The following is a 21,310-nucleotide window of genomic DNA, read 5'->3' as shown; positions in this document are numbered from 1 at the left end:
ACTGCTGTTTAATTAAACAGATTTATTCGTACTATTATACATTCTCTAATGCCTCCCAAAACGTATTTCCAAAAATAAATAACTCCGATAAGTTTGTTTTATCGGGGAGGGAATATTCCAAAACTGTAAAAAACTATCCAAAACTTGATCGTATAAAGATAGTTGCATGAAAATTACAGTGTTATCTTATAAAATTTTTAATAATTCTTTATTTTAAAAATCGATGCTTTCAAGTTGAAATTATTTTCACGATTGATCCAAATCTCCACTTTTATCGCAAATACGAAGCAAACATAAATTTACACGCGCGTTTTCTTCCGAACTTTCCTCGCACGACGCGATTTGTTTGCAGTTGCAATTTGTCTTGCAATTATCTCAATACTCGATCTTGTATAATTTTGTTTAAATATCGCGTGTAGTTTCCTCACCTACGAACACTTTAACCAACTTCGAAGAAATTTACTTCCCTGTGATTTAACCGTTTCGAGCAGTCTGTTAGTTTTTAGAGACATCGTGTTTAAATTCCCGAACGCGCATCGTTTATAAACAGTAAAAGTATTTTGCTTTTAAATCATTGATTTTCATAATTTCCATAATTCTTATTACTTTCCGAACAGCTACGAAAAAGCAAACGTCGTAGCACCTATTTAAAAGATTCTTCCACTTTACTTTGCGAGCAATATTTCACTCAATAATGAAATACTTGGCCAACTAGATTTATTGACTCGGTGGTCTTCGAAGGACTCGAGTCTTAGCTGTTTCTCCATCTTGTTACTATATTTCCCTCCCAGTGAGATATAATACTGAACCTTTGTAAATCACTGTCAACCCTCTGTTCGGTCGCCTTTCAGTTTCACGAGTCAACTTTCGGTTCCATGTCGAGATTTCACGGTTTAATAAGTAGACATCGTTACGCGTTCGAACTTTCGATATCGTTGAAACCAATCGCGTAACTCGAATATTTGCCCCTTCGAGCGCGTTTCTTTTCCATTGCAGCTTTAAATATCCACGAAGGCGATCGGTTCTATGATATTTCTGACCGCGATACGAGAAATTCTTCTCTGTCGCCGTGAAACACGAGCAGTCCCCGAGGAATCCTCAAAGCATCCGTCAACCGTTTTTTGGACGACGAAACGTTTTCTCGCCATCTTCTCAAGCGGAGAAAAAAAGTATTGAAACGAATATCGTTGAAAGTTCGAGTCGCGAGAATCGATATTTATTCGATAGAATGAAATACGATTAGACGTTGAAAATAAGTTTCTGAAATATCAAAATATAATTCGTTCTGTGTCTCTAATTTCTCTATCGTTCCAAAGATTCTACCAACAGATTTATTGGGGGCAATATAGCGTACATAACTTCATTTACTCGGTCCAATTTCATGGTGCCCGTATCTCATAAAGCTTGCAGGCTTAAAATGATGAAACGAGTTCGACTGATAAATGACTTTCGGCGAAAGGATTGGAGCAACCTTTTGGCGGCTGTAAAGCGGAGCTGAGCGCCAATCGATATAAAAGTAGGATTACCAGCAGCTCATGTATTCAGACTTTTACCACCAATCATAATCTCGTTCTAGACGAGAAAATTCGAAAGTAAAATGCAGACCGAAATACATTTTTACATCCACCAAATTTACCACTCGATTATTTTCGTGTATTTCACGTGTTACAATTTATAAAAAAATGTTCAAGAGTAAACCCCTAAAATATCTATTTTCTTGTATTTCAGTTTAAATAAAACTATAAAACGAATTTACCGTTCGATTATTTTCGTGTATTTAATTACAAGCCACGAGTGTTACAATTTATAAAAAGACGTTCACCCTGACTAAACCCCTAAATTATTTTCTTGTTATTTTATTTTAAATAAAACTCTTGAAAATGTTGCTTTAACAATACACTCGGTGAATCCACAAATAAGTATTGTATATGCACGAAACGATATCACGAGCGAAGCAATCATAACTTCTGCCGCGAAAGGTCAACCGCTGTGATTTAAAAACGCTTTCCATTCGGACAATAATACATTTTCCATTGTCAAACTGCAATAGCTATTCGACGTTCTCGTTTGAGCGAAATTGTCGTAAAAATTTCTGGACTGCGTCCTAACGCAGAATACACAGAAACATTTCGTCTCTCAAAGTTGATCGAATGCTCGTTTCCTCGCAAAAGGATACTTACGATACACAAGGTACCTAAACGATAAAAAGATAAAACGGACAAAATGTCTGGATAAATATGGAACGCAGTTTCTACGGGCGATTCATTTGTTATGCAAAACCTATATGTCACGCCAATATTTCTTTGCAAACGATACAACACCCGCGATGGCTGAACCGTATCTAAATCCTTCTGGAAACGACCCAAACGCAACAATGGAGCAATTGTTTAGTAACCCGTAGCAGCTTCTTCGTCGATTTTTTGTCACTAACGATAATCTGAAATTCCACGAAGCACGTTATCCTCCTTTGTGTTTATTCGTAGCTAATCCTTCGTTTTCCGTCGATTCATCCCTTAACTTTGCTCTCCGCGTCTGCTAGAAACTCCACAGTGATCGATTGAAAGTGTTTTCTTAAGCATTAACGACGAACAAAAGGAGCAAACGGATGAAAGACTGCAAGTCACCGTGCAGAATCTCTGTGCTGTTTGTTCTTACACAACGTTATCCAGGAAAAACGTCGAACGGATTTCTGTCGTAAAGCACGAAACAATGACGCACCAAAGATATCTCCTTTTGAAGAAGACACAGACGATCTCAATGTTTACTATGGAAACTTTTTAAATCGCCTGATTAAAAAGGTCTACTGTAAATTTCCAAAAACCGAATACAAGCTCGTGGTATATAATACCAGTAACAACTCCTAGATTCTCTTAATTTTGGTACTTTTGCTGGTGCACAGGAGAAATCTGTCCAATTGCAAGGAACAGTATCGTGGAACGAGTTCATTCCAGTCACGAATCCACGAGAAACGAACACAGGTGAGGTTTCTCGTCAGAATCGATTAATCGAGCATCGCTCGCGTTCTCTGGTAATAAAAAATTCGGGGAGGAGCTCGTACGTAATGGAAGAGGTAACTAAAGAGGTAGCGAAGCTAGGGTGAGTAATGGAGGTAAAAGGAACTGTAAGCAATGTTTCAGCGTACAGACAGCACGATTACATAAAAATACGATGAAGAATCGAAACATATTATACACTGCTCCTCTAAACGTTAATAAATCTGACGGTCAATAAAAAATAAAGCTTACGTAACACTACTTACAATCAGTCAAGAACATCGACAAACTTTCACATTAAAAATATTTCCTCCCCTCAATCTCTTTTCAAGTTACTCGACTTTACAATTTTCCCAACTTGTAAGAGTGATTTTGAAAAAGATGTCGAATATTTTCGACAACCGTGTGTGCAAAATTTAATAAAAAACTCTGTCAAGTATTGTGCGTCCGCGAGAAGTTGACGAGCGAAAGGAACGCGGGTCCGATTGGTGCACGGATCCCCGCCCCATAGTCGCCATTGGTCGAAACGACGACGCGAGTGGGGATGGGCGGAGCGAACGAAGCACTCCCCTGTCCCCTGCGCCGACTTCTTGCGGACGCGCGATACTTTTCGCCGGGCGTTAATCCATGAAACGCGATTTCACCGAGTTTCGAACAAATCCGGTCGCGGTCTTTAAATAGCTCCGGAAGACGGGAACAAACTCCGCGAGTTCTGATTCATCCCCTCGTCTCCGACGGATCATCGGGGCAAAGTGTTCCCCCAGTCTTCCGTTTACGAAAGAACTTTCCCTGTGCGCCGCGGCAAAAGTTTCGTCGTTTCGTATCGCTCGCTCGAGTGCATTTCGCCCAAGTTCCCCCGAACGTTAACGTCTACCCACACGGCCTCGGTGACCTCTTCTGGAAGCGTTGAACCATCCCCGCCGCTTGTTTCAGGAAAGATAAGTCAGTGGTAAAGGTATCGGGGGCCACGAGGAGTCGGAAGATCGAGGACACGAGTTATATACCGTGCACGAAAGGGGTTAAACGTGGTTTATTCGCGGTGCTTGTTCCTCGACAGAGTCTCACGGCCGCCGCCTTTTATACCACCCCCGACATGCAGATGAGAAAACTTTTATTAACTTACGGCAACGGGTTAATTGAAAATTATTAAATATTCAAAACTGTCCGTAGTGGACGTCGAGCGAACGGTAAATAAAAGAAGAGCGCCAATGGTGTTCATCGATCGAAACACGGATATAATTAATTACTAATGGGAGAAATTCTGATCGGTGTCATAAATTAGTTTCACCCGCAAGACTGCTTTTTTACCGTCACAATGGAATTTCTTTCTTTCTCTTCGCTGGTCCCTTTTTCTGATTAAACGATTGAATCTTTGAGAAGCGACACAACCTCTGAGGAAAAGCTATTTTTCATATCGCGCGAAGGGGCACGTGGGCCACTTATAATAGGGTCTAACGAAACAAGGAGCATGTGTAATAAATCCTTCGTAACTGTTCTTGAAGCCCTCCGAGGCAAATTTCAGCAATAAATTGTTGAAACCTTTTCTGACTTTCTAAGCTTCTTTTGGTAATTAATAGACTTCGGTTGTCTGATAATAAATGTTAATACCAATTGAATCAAAGCTTAACAAAATGTTCATTGGCAGACTTGGAAATTGTTATTAGAAAATAAGACGAGGTTCCTGCCTTCGATCCAATCGAAACAATTAATTGCCTATCCAACGGTACAGAGCATGGCCCAACATACAATCTCGCGTGTCCATATTTTAGGAGGAACGATTCCAAGAACAACTTGGATCGTTACCATAACGACAACGCAAGCGGAGACCAGAGTTGAACGTGCTGGAAATTCACTCTCGCCACATGCAATTATGCTCCGAATAAACGGTACACCTGCTTACGTTACTGCTGGCGAGTAAATTGGTTAACACTCGAGGGAATAATCCCTTGGCCGGTTGCAATAACCAGGTTTGTTAACTGTTTCTGTTAAAACGCGATTTAAACGGTCGTAGCGAGCGCAAAGTATTATATCTATCTAAATGTCATGATACGATGCAACCTCTACCAACGCAACGAACAGCCACAACGTTGCCTTAAGTAATGAAAATAAGATCGCTTTCCGCGTTTACAATCTGTTGAAGCAACGCAATAACAGTCGTTACAGTCACGGACGAAACGAAGAACCGATAAACGAAATCAATCAGAATTTAACAACGTTTGTTGATCACTTTCAGAGTCGACATCGGGGTGGATGAGGGTAGTTAAATTTTATCATTTTTAAAATGTTAATCAAAAGATTGAAGAATTTATTTTATCCTGTGCATTTAAAAGTTTCACTCGACGACATAAAATTTCAATGCGTTGTACGATGTCGATCGTTGTTTGTGTGACAGTAATTAATTGTGACAGCTCGATTCGTCGAAAGAGTCTAAATCCCTGAAGTGGGTCATGCAATTAATAAGACAGGCTGTACGAAACGTAACATCGTAGCAGATCCCAACACCATCGATGCTTTCAATTTTCGACGCCTTCAAACGAGGAACCGTCCAATAGGAGGTCGTCGAAAGGGATGAAAAGAGGGAACGGGGCAAAGCAAAGCGCGTAAAAGCGAGCAGTTACCAACGGAAAGGCATTTCCAACCCTTTCTTTATCCGAGACACCGACACGAATATCGTTACGCCTGCTTGTCACGATCTCCCCCGTTCGGTGCACGCATACCGCGCAAGTAAAGTAAGTAGTTCGTTGTGAAATGCTAAATACCGTCGACGACCCGCGTGTCTATTTATAGAGTCGGCTGGGTCGATACCTGCCCGCTATAGAGACCAACGGGGCGACCCAAGCGTGGAGAAACGGAGAAAGCGCGAGGAAGTCGCCCAAGGAAAGCGCGAATAGCAAAACGGGGTGAAAAGGAGGCAAAAAGAATATATATATATCCCTCTCGGAGCTCTTTATGCATCGATGCTTGCGCCAATTTCACCCTGCCATTTTGATTCCGGTAGTTCGACTTGACGACTCGACTCCCAAGATCTTCCGCCAACCCTCTTTCCTCGCCACTTCGCTCGACACCCCGCGATTTCCGCCCGCCCCACGCTATAGACGAGCGAGAAACCACCCCAAAAAACGCCTGAAAATCGTGAAAGAGGCTACTCGGATCCGACTGAATTTTTTCCTTTTATTTCTCAACGTATTATTTTCCCGTCAGTTACAGAATACGACAGGGGGGAAATACTATGATGATTCGTAAGTTGAACACGTTTCTATCCCTCTCGGGGGATCCCCCTTGGAAGCAGTAAAGCGTGAAAGATGACATTTAAAAACGATATAGTAATGATTCTTAAAATGAACACAGACGAGATTCGTAAGTTGAACGTTTTTATCACTCTCGACTAGGGTCAGAGAAAAGTGAAAAATTATATTTAAAAAACGATCGAAACTTGACGTCCCGGTTAATAAAAACTGTCGCAGAAATGTTTTGCTGCGAGTAAAAATTTCAAATTACCCCTTTTTTAAATTTCTAGATATTCTGAAGCGATCTAAGATCCAAAATAATTATGCAATTCTTATGTTGTTCGACTTTTTAGTAAAAAGCAACTTCTGTGTACCGTATTTCTACGCTGTTCCGACTTCCGAGAGTTAACATTATCCAGAGCCATGCTCAGCAAGCGAATCCTTCATTATTGATGGTGTGTTACTAGCAAACTCACCAGTGGTACGTCCACATACATACAATATATGTACGCATGCAGTGTACAAACGCACTCGAGTAAATCAGCCCTACACTCGCACACATCTATACAATTCTTTTATCGTGCTCCTCGGTTAAATTGACTTTCTAAGAATATACGATTCTATAGCGATCTTCAAGCTCTATCGCAAATGCAATGCTTTAAATTCTCCGTTCAACCATCGAGTCGAATATTCGTTCTTGTTTCGTTAGAACTTCTCTATAATTTTTCTGGTCGCCTAAGGTTGAAAATATTTGCATACTCTTTATTTGTGAATCGATTTTCTCGTTAGAGAAGCACAGATTTATGAATAAAAATTTGATCAAAGTCCAGTGACGAGGAAAACGATGAATAATAAACAATGTGTACGTTAAACGAAAGGGAAAGCGATCTGGAACGAAAGGAACTCTTTCCTTGAACTCGAGATTCACCATTTGTGAATCGAATCTACGCACAGAGAGGTCTGCAAGCGCATAGGAAATGTGCATGCAAACACGAACGTACGATCTGCATCGCGTAACGTCGAACAAGCCCCTGTTGCCCGAGGACGCGCGTTTTGTTAAAAAATCAGGCGTGCAAACGAAAAATGTGAGAGTTCAGGTTAAATTTAGTTGAGCCACGGCTCATTCGAGCGTCACGTTTGATCTCAAAGCGAACCGCGACCTACTCCAACTTTTCATTTTTTTTTTTCTTTCTACTTAACGAACCTCTTTCTGCGTTTCTCCTTTCAAAACTTCGTAAAGACTCTGCGTCCATTGAAGCTGGTGCCAAATCAGAAACTTACTTCCACATGTCCCCGATGACTCGTACCAGTCACGGACTTATACAGAGTGCAAGCCACACATACACATCCTCGTTCCCCGTGATTATTTCCGGCGTCAGCGAACCGATTTCAAGGGAAATTTTTGTAACAGCATTTTAGCTGCATCTCGAATTTTATCTATAATAGAGTCGCAAAGAACGTCTCTCGATGGGCTGAGATATAAACTCAATATTATAAGAATCAAATTGAAAAGATTACGATATAAACAAAAATATAATTATTCGAAACTGAAAAAGAAACAGAAAAGCAGGCAAGTTTGGTTAGATATGAGAAAGAACTATTTGCTTGTTTCCTTTATTTCTTGCTTAGAATTGCACACGAAGAATATTAGAGTAAGAAAATTGATACATGTCTTTTAACATATTGGACAAGTTTTAAGGTATTAGAGGGTTTAACGTACAACAACTTGCAAAAATAGATAAATAATTTTCTGACTACGAAACGAGCAAATAAAATACTGAATCGTATTTGAATCGAACAATCTTAGCGTTAGTTCCTAGGAATATCGAGATATTGACCTGGAAGGAATCCAAACAATATCATTTTCTTTCGTTCTGTGCTCCCGAAACACGTGAAGAAGAATTGAAAAAGAGTGTCGTTTAGGAGATTTATCGAAAACCCGTAGGTGAAATCTCTATATTGATTTTCTTACCATTTGATGCACGCGACGCGTTCAATCGGATCAAACATTTGTCAGGATAAAACTGTGAAGGCTGTGAAAACGAAAAGTCGAAAAATTCAACGTCCTGTTGTTCGAAATTAACGGTATCCACGCTTCGATAGCGATCTAAATTGAATGTCCAACAAACTTCACGGTTTTTCGTCCATACGCAGCGTTGCAGCCAAACAATGAAAGCTCAACCTACACAATTTTGGTAATCTACTCTGCGCAAAGTACGGACAAAAAATTATATTTCAGCGATATAACTGGAAGATTCGATTCTTCGTAGAAATATAAATCGAGAGTGTAAAACAAAAAATTGATTTTAAAAACACATGAAACATGATCGAGTAGAATTTTGGTTAAAATATTGGTACGATGCTGTAGTATTATCTTTTTTTAATTAATCCTATCTTGTAACTGGATAGGACCAGTCAGAAACGTAGTTGCATGTAAATATAGGGCCGTAAAAATGTCAAAGAGAATTTTTGTAAGCAGTTTCCAGAATGTTACATAAGCCCTGCAGAAATTTGTTGCACCGGATGCGCCGTCGCAACGCGGGGACGTTGGACGCTCTTTTAATTTGTAAAGGCAGCCTGTAATCCCATAGCTCGTACCTATATTGTTATTGAAAAGTAAAAAGAAACTCCATGGCCTTCGGTTTTAATTAGAAATCGGTGATTTCCAGACCATAGAGTACCAAGGTAGACGAGCATAAAAATTCGAAAGCTCGACAACGACGAAATAAACCTTTACATGCTCTTGAAAATATTAAAATCAGAACGAGAGGCGTAGAGAGAGTTTCTGACTGTATAAATACAAGTTTGAATTAAACTACATGATCTCGATGTATATTAAAAATGAAATGAGTTTTTAATTTAAAAAAGTTTACGCAAACCAATTTATTATAAAAAAAAAATAAAAATTCAATTCCTATTGTAAGAAACAAAATTTTATATTTACTATAAAGGTTGATTTATTTTGAATAAGTCTTCTATCGAAAACGGACTTAAAACGAGTATTTCCCAACACGTAAGATTCGCAAACTAATTTCGAGAAGAGTTGAAAACGTTGCTGTTTGCGTTTTTAAAGTAAAGTCCAAATCCTTCCGGCTCGTAGAGGGAACTCTAAGATCGTTTCCGCCAAAAAGAAACGCGGCACCGACTAGATCCTCTGAAATAGAATATGCAGAAGCGCCCATTAGCGATCTGTTTGTGTACTCCGGGTACTCTGAAGAGCGCTCTTTCCACGCTACTTCATCTTCCGGTAAGAAGCTGACCTCGCCGAGACCGAGTCCCTATTGTCTTCGAAGCGAAGTGCATCTTCACTCGGTGAAAAAAAGAGGATAATTCTATATGAACGAGTCTGTTTCACGTTGTCACCTTCTTTCAATGTCGTAACCGCGTCGCTCTTTGCCTTACGAGAAGTGGTAAACGAACTGGAGAAAAACTGGAATTACGGTAATTAAAACTCTCGCATGACACGTCAATTGCTTACGTGCGTTTCCTTATAGTAATCGAGGCACGAGACATCGTTGATTCTAGCTTTGTCGAGAATCATCTGAATTTTTTACGAGACCAAAAATTTAATTTTAAACGATTGTAAACTATATAAATTAATACTTATCTCGGTACTTATTTTCATTTTGGCTTGGAGAATTAATTTCAAGTCTTGTCATTCATATATGGATGGCGTGGAAACATTGTATCTTTATCAGACTTTTGCGTAAAAATCACGATCGATCAAATTATCCAATCTCGCTAATGCGATCATTTCCGTAGGTGTATAAAAAAACGTGTGTCCATTGCCCAATTTTCCTTCAATTAGCTGAGTATATTTCAGTCACGCAAATATCCTGCGTGAGGGATATCCGGTGAATCTTACTTGCGACAGGTCTGTCGATCGTCGTTAATTAAGTTTCGAAGAATTTTGTTCAAACACCTCGAACGACAAATTTATTAGACCAGATTTTAATGTAAAAATATTTTTTAATAGGTTTTTACCCGTGTAACAAATAAATAAATACAGAAATTCACGCTTCTAAACGATCAAAATTACAACCAGCGAATTTCATAACTATCAAACTTTAAGTTGAAATGACTGTTTTCATCGATGGAAAATCTAAACAACGACAGCGAATAGTTTCCTGCGTGTAACGAATAACCGTAGTTCGAACAGATCCCCTCGATCAAACGGAATTTATTTAGGTAATTGCGTTTTAGGTACGCGGTTGGTCCAAGGTATTCGAACGATGCTCCATCCCCAATAGTATCCTCTGACCGGCTCTCTGACACGTGGAAGACATCAAAGCGTTTCGTGACTGCGATGCGAGCGAAAGATCGTGTGTCACGCGTGTATAAATTTTCCACAAGATCGAGGGAGCCACGCGAGGGCAAAAAAAAAAAGAAAGAAAAAAGAAAAGAAAAATCAAATCAGTCGGATTCACACGCGAGGGGCGAACTACATTACGGTCGCGAAACACTCGGTACTTTTGCGCGAGTTGATCCTTTCCCGCGTGTAATCTAATTTACACGTTCCACTTGACATGGAAATTACGGAATTCCTCGACGTCGACGAAACCATCCTCGAATACTTTTTCGAACGCCTTCGCTGTTTCAAACGCGCGATTGGGATATCCATTTTCAGCAAATGGTGGAAAAATCTGGCCTATAGGTATATGCGGCAACGATCGAGAGCATACGGGGTGTTCCGTGAATCGCGGATTCCTCGAAAGTAAATTGGTAAACTTAACCAAAATTGGTAAAATAGTCGATCTCTTTTATTTTTTGAAGCGACTGTTTTATTCCACGCTTTCGGTTAATTTTTTACGTTCTCTAGTCGCTGGAGACACCCTGTACGTTAGACTCTTTATTTGCTCCGACCAACCGAATATATGAATAAAGAACGTGCCCGTGAAAACGGAAGGAAAAGACTGGAAAAGGAGACGGCTGTGGAAACCAATATACCGAGCACTGCGCAGAAAATCACTTTGTAACCACGGGCTTTTTCGAACGAATAGGAAAAGCATCGATATTCGTACCGCAGTCTCCATCTCGCAGTAAATTGTTCCTTCCTTTTTCCTAGATTTCGACCAAACACAAACTTCAATACTTATCCTCGCGCAATGGAAAGTTATACAAACTTCGATCTTCCACGTTTGTCCTCCAACCGTAACTGTATTTACTCCCCGCATATTTACAGAACCAAAAAACGTTTAGTTTCATTAGCTGAACGAAAATTTAAATCATTTAATTAAAATTGCCATTCGAAAAAAGCGGAGAATTTGTGGAAATAATTTTTGAAATTATTTTAGTTCATGAACCCAGTCGTTTTAATAATCCATTAAACGCACTCTTGGAAGAAGAAATTATTGAAGAAGATAAAAATGGGCCACTCAGGGGAAGAAAAAAATAATAAAAAATCGCCTGACGCGAAACACTATGTAGAAGATTGCAAAACTAAAAAACTCAAAATTATAAAAAAGAAGATAGGTACTATAAGATCCGAAGAAACGAATAAAAGACTGTTACTCAAAACTTAATCTGCGCGTTACTGGGGTAAAACAGATAAAAAAGGTCCGTATAAACTTATGTCTGAAAATGCTTTGTTGAAAAAATATAAGGTTTCAAAGATATTCATGATTTACTGTGACAGCTATAAGAAATGTTCGAAAATTCCTCCGTCTGCGTCGAACTCTTTCAAACATTCCATCTGTATTGGAAATAATAGTAAATGTATTTTGAATACATCGAACACTTCTCACAACTGTAACAATAAATCTTAAATATCTTTAAAAGCTAGTATCGTTTCAATAAAGCATTTTCGTAAACACGTATGTAGTATAAGTATGGTCCTCACCTTCTTGGACACCCTGTATTTACAAGGCATTGTGTTGAGGAAGGCAATGTTTATCATAGTTTCTACGCGTAGATATCAATAACTAGAGCGAACAAACTGCCTGAGTGGGGTTGAAGACGCATCGAGGGTCGAAGACGATTTGGGGTGTACTTTCCGTTCGAGCGGGAAAAAATTCGTATTTCGTCGCGTCGGTATCGCGGATTAGGAATCGTGTAAGAGACGGGAAACGGGGTAGAAAGGTTAGAAGGTAAGAGGAAAAGTGCAAAGCCGCAAGGCGAACGCAACAATGATAGTTACTTTGTAGCGGAGGTCTGGCTCTACGGGGGTGAGTTTCTCTCCGTCAGATGGAAGGAATCGATATTCGCGCGCGGGTCGATATCTCGCAGCAAGGCCACAGCGCGACCCTTCTGCATTATTGATGCTTGATGGACGGCTTTTATGGAATGGGGGGTGTCTCGCTGTTTGCGGGTCACCAAGCCTCGCGTGCCGCCCGCCTTCTGTCACAATAATTTTCTCGCTGCACACCGGCCCTCGTTCTCAACGATGACATGTGCACGTGTAAACGCCCAGCGACTGTATCCATCTAATCAAAACATTACGATCAACTGACATTTTCTAGTCAGCCGCAGTAGGTTACCGTTTTCAAGAGTCATTCTTTCCGCTACGCGTTTCACCCTCGCGATCGTGCCCCTCCATCCTTTAGATTTATTCAGTTAAACCGAGTATGGCTCGACTTTCTAATCCAAACAGCAAATTTTTCATGGAAGAATTCAGTATAGAAGCAAACTACTCCACTGATTTGTGTTTTTAAAAAAACAAAATTTCCATCCTCCCTCAGATATGAGAAATCAACTCTGAAATTGAACGAAAGATGTATCGTTTCTTGTTTCCACTGTTAGCGACAGGAAACCTATGAATTCTTTTAACACTAGAACTACCGAAATGATCAAAATGACCCGTTCGTAATTTCTAATGAAAATTGTAAAATATTTACTCGACTGGATTTTTTAAAATTTACCGTAGTTTTCTATAATAGAATTAATAAACATTCATTTCTTCACGTATCTATCGTTTTAATTTCTTTGGTACAAGTAAGTACACCATAATTGTCGGCAGTTCTAGTGTTAATAATGAGAAAATATTCCTTTTTTCTGAATGCTTGAGGACTTGTAATTTGGCAAATGCTGGTCAAACGAAAATAAAAACTTTTATAACCAGAGTTCCTCCTTTCTCTCGCGTGTATGTCACCAAACAATTCTTACTTAATTCGCATTTAAAACAAATATAATTAGCCAAAATTGCATCTGCTAATAATTAAGGCTTGGTTAACCCATTCGAACATTGAGCAACGTTACTTCCGCAAACGAAGCAACAGTTTATCGATTACCGAGCACTGATTAATCTCCGTAGACGTCCAGAAAATTAATAACAACTCGCCATAGTGGAAGATGCCGCTGCAGATTAATTAGTACGATAGAAAACGATGAAAGCATCGTGGCTTAATTTACTCACAAACGTCACCGGGAACCGACACGTTGTAACTTTAATGAAACGGTGTATTATCCGTTAACTTCTTCCTGGTTTGGATTCCGAACTTCAAATATAACTCACGGAACAAAAAATTTAAACGAAACGAGCGACATTTCGCTTCAATTAATTTTCAACGACACGATACAAAATAATAGCAATTACAACGCGATCCAAACATATTTAATTAAACTTTTCCCATTTGTTCCCAAGTAGAATTTACTAAACACGGCATTGCTTTTTTGGTTTTAAATTTAAAAACTTGTAAAAAGTCACGTTGTAAAGAGTAGTCGGTATATCGCTGTTTCCTTCGTCGCTGCGGTTAATTAAAATTTCTAAATATGATTATAAATGATTCTTTCTTTCGAAGGTACACTTCGATTAGAAAATAAATTATTTATACGTTCATTCGACTGTAAAGTTAAGAATTTAACAGAATTTCAAGCAGTAAACAACATTCGTGCGTTTATTATGCATACAGTAAACAGTTGAAATTCTATTGCGTGGAAATTTAAGTATATGCGGCAAACCGTTCTAAAAACTTCAACGAGATTCGAAAAATGAATCGAAAGATCAACGCAATAGTGCCATTGATACGCGAGTACAAGGTGCACGGTGCATCACCTTGCCTCCTCAATATCGTACATGAGCTCAAAGTGAATTCTTTTCAGGCGATATTGGAATCTCGCAAGCCTATCGCGTTTTCCAGCGAGGCAATCACAGGAACGGAACGTGTTGATCGATAATGCTTTCCGGTAGCGCGGTTTTTCATTGAATTCCAAACAACAAAAAAAAACGCATGAAAATGCGTGTTTGTGTTAAAACAACAGAAACAATTGCGAGAGATCAACGATGCGCAACTTTTTTTCGTCCCTGAGTCGGACAATAAAGCAAACTGGAATAAAAAATTAAACGAAACACATGACTTCGTATATATTCGCAGTTTAAATATGAATATAATAGAATTTATAAAATATATAATAGTAAAAGATAACAAAATTGTACTAAAAGAAAAAGGAAAATTCTCGCAACGTTCCTCCGCCTTTTAGTAATTATTGGACTGTGCATCCTTTCGGAGAAAATTTAATTCGACTTAAATATACTTTGAAAAGCCATTCAGTTTTTAAAGTTAAATACGCTGTACACGCTCTAATTATATTTTTAATTATAACCACAGCCACTCCTTGGAAGGCAATGGAAATTCGGAAGAAAGTACGAAGGCAAAGTTTTCCCAGCTAAACCGTTTAGCATTTCCCTGTTATCACAGTTAGCAACAAACTTGAAAGACGACACTTATTTCTGTCACTTTCTTCAGCCATTAAAACGTAATAAACTCACCAAGAATGAGGTATGTAGCATTTAAAACGAATTAAGTGGCACGAACATACATATACGTTCGCAAAACTTCATTTTTCGCAGATCCAGTTGATAAAGGAGCATGAAGAAAAACAAACTTTAAGGAAGAATGTTCGGAAGTTAACGAAACAATTTTTGTTTCTAACGGACAAACACACCTCATCGTACTCCTACGTATCGTAACACGCGAAACATTTAAAACGTAATCCTCTGTACAGAATGTTTGACGAAGAATGTCAAGAAATTAACAGAATAATTTCTGTTTTTAACGGGCAAACACTGTCCAACGGACTCCTACATGCCGTGGAACGCGACGTTTGAAGCAAACGAGAAACATTAGCCGAGCTGTACGATTTTCCAGAAGTAAATAGTCGCTCTCCGAGGTAAGCATACAAACTAGGAGTATAATTTGGTACGGAAGTGGCGCAGTCGAGTTTTCACGGCGTGTCTTAGAAGCAACCCACAGCCGCTTTATGCGAAGCCCCTGTGTTTTCAATTGGGTACCCTGAAAAGAAGTAGGTTACAGGGCCCAAATATAGTACAATAGAACGGGAGACGAGGACGAAAAATGAACCGCCAAGGTGAAAGAAGGAAAGCTAAGCGTATAGCTGATATTCATATGTGCCATTATAAACGTGAGAAAATCGATATTAGTCGTTAGGCGACTCGTTGTCCTCTCATCCTACTCTCTCCGTTTCATCCAGGTTTCCACCCGATACATCGTCGTTGATTCCGTCCTATTCTTTCACCCACCCCATTTGCCAACGTTTTCCGCGGCTACGGTCGCTCTGAATTCCTCGCCACGTTTCCTGCCACTTTTTTACCAACAACATCTTCCATCCGCGACGAAACTCTGAACTAACTGGCCGTTACACGTTTCTCCGCGATCCTCGACCATCGCGAACGAACCATCCACGATGGAGCAAGACAATGCTCAATGTACAACGAAAAACATGCGTCCAAATATCGTTTGAAACGGATAAAAAATTATTTAAAAGATTTAATTATAAATATATAAACGAATTACTAAATGTCATGCGCAAATTAAACACGATGAAATAAAACAATGCTCAACGCACTACGAAAAACATGCGTTCAAATGTCGTTTGAAGCGGGTAAAAAATGATTTAAAAGACTTGATTATGAATGTACGAACGAATTACTAAATGTACTTAAACATAAGCTACTATGATTATGATTTTCTACCATAAAGAATTACTTAAAACTATAACTTTTATAAACTCTCTGTTACCAACACTATATCCTAAGCAACTTCCTTCCAAGTATTTTATGTGTATAACGAATTCTGAGTAATTAAGTTCAGATTATTGATAAATCGATTGTTTCTATAAAATTGTCGGAATAAAATGTTGTTGGTATAGAATTACCGACGATGCAAAAACATCGTTTGATTAATATGTTATGCGACGCACGATGCCGTTAACGGTGGGTGAGTATATTTATCTGAGATCAGTAATAGTAATAATAGAGTAAAAATGCCCTACGAAGAACAAAGTCGCTCTAAATTATAATAGTGAATTCTGATTCGATCTCGTTGGCCAGAGTCGTAGCAAACATGTAGAATGGCAATCATGGCTTGGTTTCGACGGCAACTCCGTTAACTCGTTAGATCGATTAAGCTTCTAATGTGCCAGGCAGTGCGTTAATAATCGTCGGCAACATTAACCTCAGGGTCAATTCTAAACATCTACGTACCTTGGAAACTGTATATTCACGGTAAGAGGCTAGAAAATGTTTATCTATGCAAGAAACTCTTTCTTTCGAATTACACTCCTCCCTTAAGAATATTTATCAACCGCTAAAATTACATGAATTTTCAGACATTTTCTTAAAAATCTAGAACGAAATATCCGCTAACGTGCGTCTATAATGCAAAGTCACGTTACTGAGAACGACCATAATGTGCAGGTTCATTTTGTATGACCTTGCAGGCGTAGAATCTAAATACATTACAGAATATACTGATCTAGATCGTTAAAATAATGTTGGTCGAACATTGATAAGTCCGTTGGTGCGCATTTTAAATAGAATTAAAATTCAACGAGAAGATGAACCTTCGAGTTAATGTGCTTCGCATACGTGGAATCAAGTTTAAGAATACATTTCGATAGATACGTTCGTAAAACCATCTTTACTCGCGAAAGCCATCTTCTTGATGAACGCTTTGTATACGTCATAAAAATGTTTGCAGTGCCATATTTTGTAGCACCCGGTACGTGTTTCATAATATTGCTTTGACCCTGTTTTGTACGTGTTCCCCTTTGAACCGAAAAAGGTGCTCCACAACGAGTCAGTATACTTTTCTGCGGCAGTTTCCCTCCATGGTAGCGTGAAACTACGGTTATCATCGACTCAAACATTCCTCACGCGAAGAACTTCTACCCTCCAAGGAATATATATATGTAAGTAGGGTGTAGTACACATCGTGCAGGCGTCGCATGATCCAATTTGAATAATTTGAATAACTTGGCACGCTAGCAATCGCCTCACGAATACCTCCGATGGACGTGGTAAATTACTTAATTGTACGCCTCGTGATTCTTTTCTTAGAATCGTACAGGATACGCAAACCTGGCCCACATTACGAAACTCGTCTATTAATTTCAATCGAAGCGAACGACGTTTCTAAAACCGACATTTCGCTATACAAATCGACACTGACTAAGAAAGTTACCTGATAAAACAAAAGTTAATGAAAAAGTCATACGAAGCCTGCTAGACAAAGATTAAATAAATAAAAAAAAGTTTGTACTGGAGTTCTTCCTATATTTCAGGTGAGTTTCGATCACTTTGCACCCTGATGGTATATTAATTAGTTGGAAAATTCTTTTTACGATGATTATGAAAATATATCCAAGGATATATTGACGAGAGAACTATACGAATCAGAACCATTGTATGATTCATCCAAAGTATATGTCAAAGGTTTCTTTTCGTTTGACTACCCTCTCTTCCATGCAATGGCGCTCTTTCTGAAGGTGATTCAAGAATGATGACAACATCAAACATGGATACACGGAGTTTTCGCGTACGAGGAACCAGCCGTGGCATTGCAGAGGAATACATTTATATTCAGAACGTCGACAGAGGACCATAGATCATCGTGCTTGAAATTGTTCTTTGTCCTGTGCCTTAATAAATTAATGTTACGAAATACTTCACGTTACGTTCGTTCCACAACAACAATAGATTTAACAAGTTTCAGATTCTATATATAAAATTATAAAACTCGTAAATATTATTTGTTAGCTACTCACATTGAATTCAGTTGATGCAATGGTACGAATAACCTAATAAAAAGAAAAGCCGTCAATGTAACGGGTTTCGATAAAAATATGTGCAATCAATGTCCGTGAATCTAGTGTTAAAACGATCGACAACATAAACTAATTTGTAAAATGACGTACAAAAAATATATCTGTACAGGGACACGAATAAATATTGAAATGCATCAAGAACTCGTCTAATATTCACGAAAATTTCACGCTCGGAATAGCAAATATAGCGACTGTTCGAGCGAAAATGTATCTCATGGCTTTTCCAGCGAACAGTGGAGTGAAAATGGAAAGTTTTGTCGGAAAGTCACGCACAAAATATGACAATATCACTCGACGTCACATATATACTCGTGACTGCACAGTGACAGATTTACTTCCCGCTAATGTTGTTTACAGCCATCGTTCGACGAACGAAATACCACCTGGGACACTGACCCTCGTATATTTTTCACCAAACATAATGTATCTCGTGAAAAGGCGCTGCGCATCAATGCTATTTAATTTATGGTTGTGGTTTATCGGAGGAGAAGAATATCAATATTCTTCGGACGTGAGAAATAAGCTCAAATAGAAAGCAGGGGGGAAAAAAGAAACGAATGCTATCCCTTTTACCTTTTCAGAAAGCGATTCTTCGACGGCTATTAATCTCTATAAAGCAGCGATTCGCAACCCCTGTGGAACTTGCTGTATCGTGAACTTCCGCCAACAGATGTAATAAATTTTTATTTATTTTTTTATAATTCTTATAATTTTTAACAAAATTAAAATTAAAAATTCTAACAGTTTCGACTCTAGTTGAGAACCTTTTTTGGGAGAATGAAAGAAATTTCTCATCCAACACTAGTTCATTGTAATCGTAATTGAATCGCAATTCAATATAAATCAAGACGTTCGATTAATTCTGCAACGAAAATTATCTAAAATCTGAATTTTCGCAATATTTGAATTGTTACACTTTGAGAAAATAATATTGTACACAGGACTGTACAAGGAATTTACGATGTCGGCCTTGCTATAAATTTTCGATTAAAACGATCACGAATAATTAAATTACAGATTTCTGTATGCACGCTTGGTAAGTGATACAGCCAGACTATTGATCAAACCAAGTGATGCAAGTCGGTGTATAACGCGCCATCTACGCGAGAAGCCAGTAAGTCTTTCGAAATGGCAACGAATCTTTATAAACAACGAACACGTTAATCGATCCCCACAGTCTCAACGTGTCTACTTTATATTTCCTTAAAATATGACCACTTCACGACCGTCGATAAAAACTTTATTATTATGGTCCAACAAATATTTCTTGAAACGTTAAATAAATTTAATATCTCTGAGCTCTGTTGAAAGAGATTAACAGACAAATATTTGCATAGAAAGAAATATTAGTTTTATTATGAAAATTAATCATCCTGGACTTTTCCATTTTATACTGACTCTGAATAGTTTATCGAATAAATAAAAATGTCACGCAGAAAAAGGAAATAAAATTTCGGAATTGTCAAGATATTCGATACTATAGATAGTGGAAATATCGTAACAAATATATCTTAGAAATGGAATTCTAACTTTCAGGTATCAATTTAATAATATTAAAATCTAGAAAGGAATCTCTACAAGCTCTACTCGTAAAACGATATACAAACTGAACGCTTCTGGTAAGAAGCTTTGTCAGAAAGAAACAACAAAGAATGGGAAAACTTCTCTCGCGAACTTCCTTCGCAGGCCTTTTCAGAATGAAATTGTTCTCAAAAGTAGGCTCGTCGGTGATATAGTTGCGACACGTTTCATATTCCAGATGGTAAAACGAAACTAAAATGCAAGAGAAATGCTTTTCGAAAGTCAGCATAATGTCAACATGATCACCCTGAGTGAAACTAGTAGATTCGTAATCATACTAATTATTCTACACGAATCTATTCTTTAACTCAGTTTACGTTTTAAATGTAAAGTCATAGAAGACTGAATACTTCAGGAGACATTGTGTTTTTAATATTACAACGTTACTCAAGGGCTCCTAATTTTTGAAATTCGAAACTATGGTTATTATAAACTCGTATAACAAATACGAGTTTGTATATCACAATCAATAGTCATACAACCCTGGTAGATTCAATGTATAATCAGTACAACATACTTGATTACATAGTGTTATAATACGTGCACATAACGAGTGATCAAATAGCTTTGCCTTGTAATATAGTTTCTGTAATAAAACTTCTCGTCGTAAGGTCGTCTTCGCCTCCTACTGCACTCCTTTCTATATCTGACCAGTAAAACTACACAATTGATAATAAAACGACACAGATAATTATGGCTCGATAAAGTATGTCAAAACAGAACTACATTCTTAGAGGTCGCTAACTGTTTTCGCAGAAATAATATTAAATTCTAAATCGATCGTATTTTTAAATTAAATGTTTGTAAATGCAAAAAAATCCGTGCAGTTTCATCGATCGAGTAGCCTTGCTAACGATACATTTTCAATATCAAGAGAGAAGAAATTGCATAAATTGAACTATTATATAATTCACTTGTTTAATTTATTATTATATTAATTTATTTGTAACAACAAACTCGCGAATAATGCCATCGAAGAGACATTCTATTGACACCATCAATCTTTTCAAAACACCGTCTTCTCGATATTTATTAACTGACAATAAAGATTGATGCGGCATCGTCCTCGGTAGATAATATACACAACAGAACTTGGTACCTCATTAATCCAGGTTTGATTTATCGACAAGAGAGACAGCATCCAAACGAAACTGCTTAAAATGAAGTACCCGATTGTTCGCGAATATACTTCGATGTCCGTTATAAATACCTTTAGTGCTAATCGATAAGGGAAATCTTTGCTTTCAGGGACATGTTTAATTCATCGACTCATATTTCTTGTAGTCGAGTCAAGCAGCATTGTATCGAGGAAGGAACGTCTTCGACCTTGGTTTAGATTCACCTCGTAACACGATTGAACAATTTCTAATCTATATTTTCTTTAAATTTCGAACTTGCGATTTCGCATATCGTTTAAAAGAAATTGCATAGTTATTTACTATGCGAAAG

Source organism: Colletes latitarsis, chromosome 7 (genome assembly GCF_051014445.1).
Source record: "Colletes latitarsis isolate SP2378_abdomen chromosome 7, iyColLati1, whole genome shotgun sequence".
NCBI classification, from domain to species: Eukaryota; Metazoa; Arthropoda; class Insecta; order Hymenoptera; family Colletidae; genus Colletes; species Colletes latitarsis.
This window is presented reverse-complemented; position numbering follows the sequence as displayed.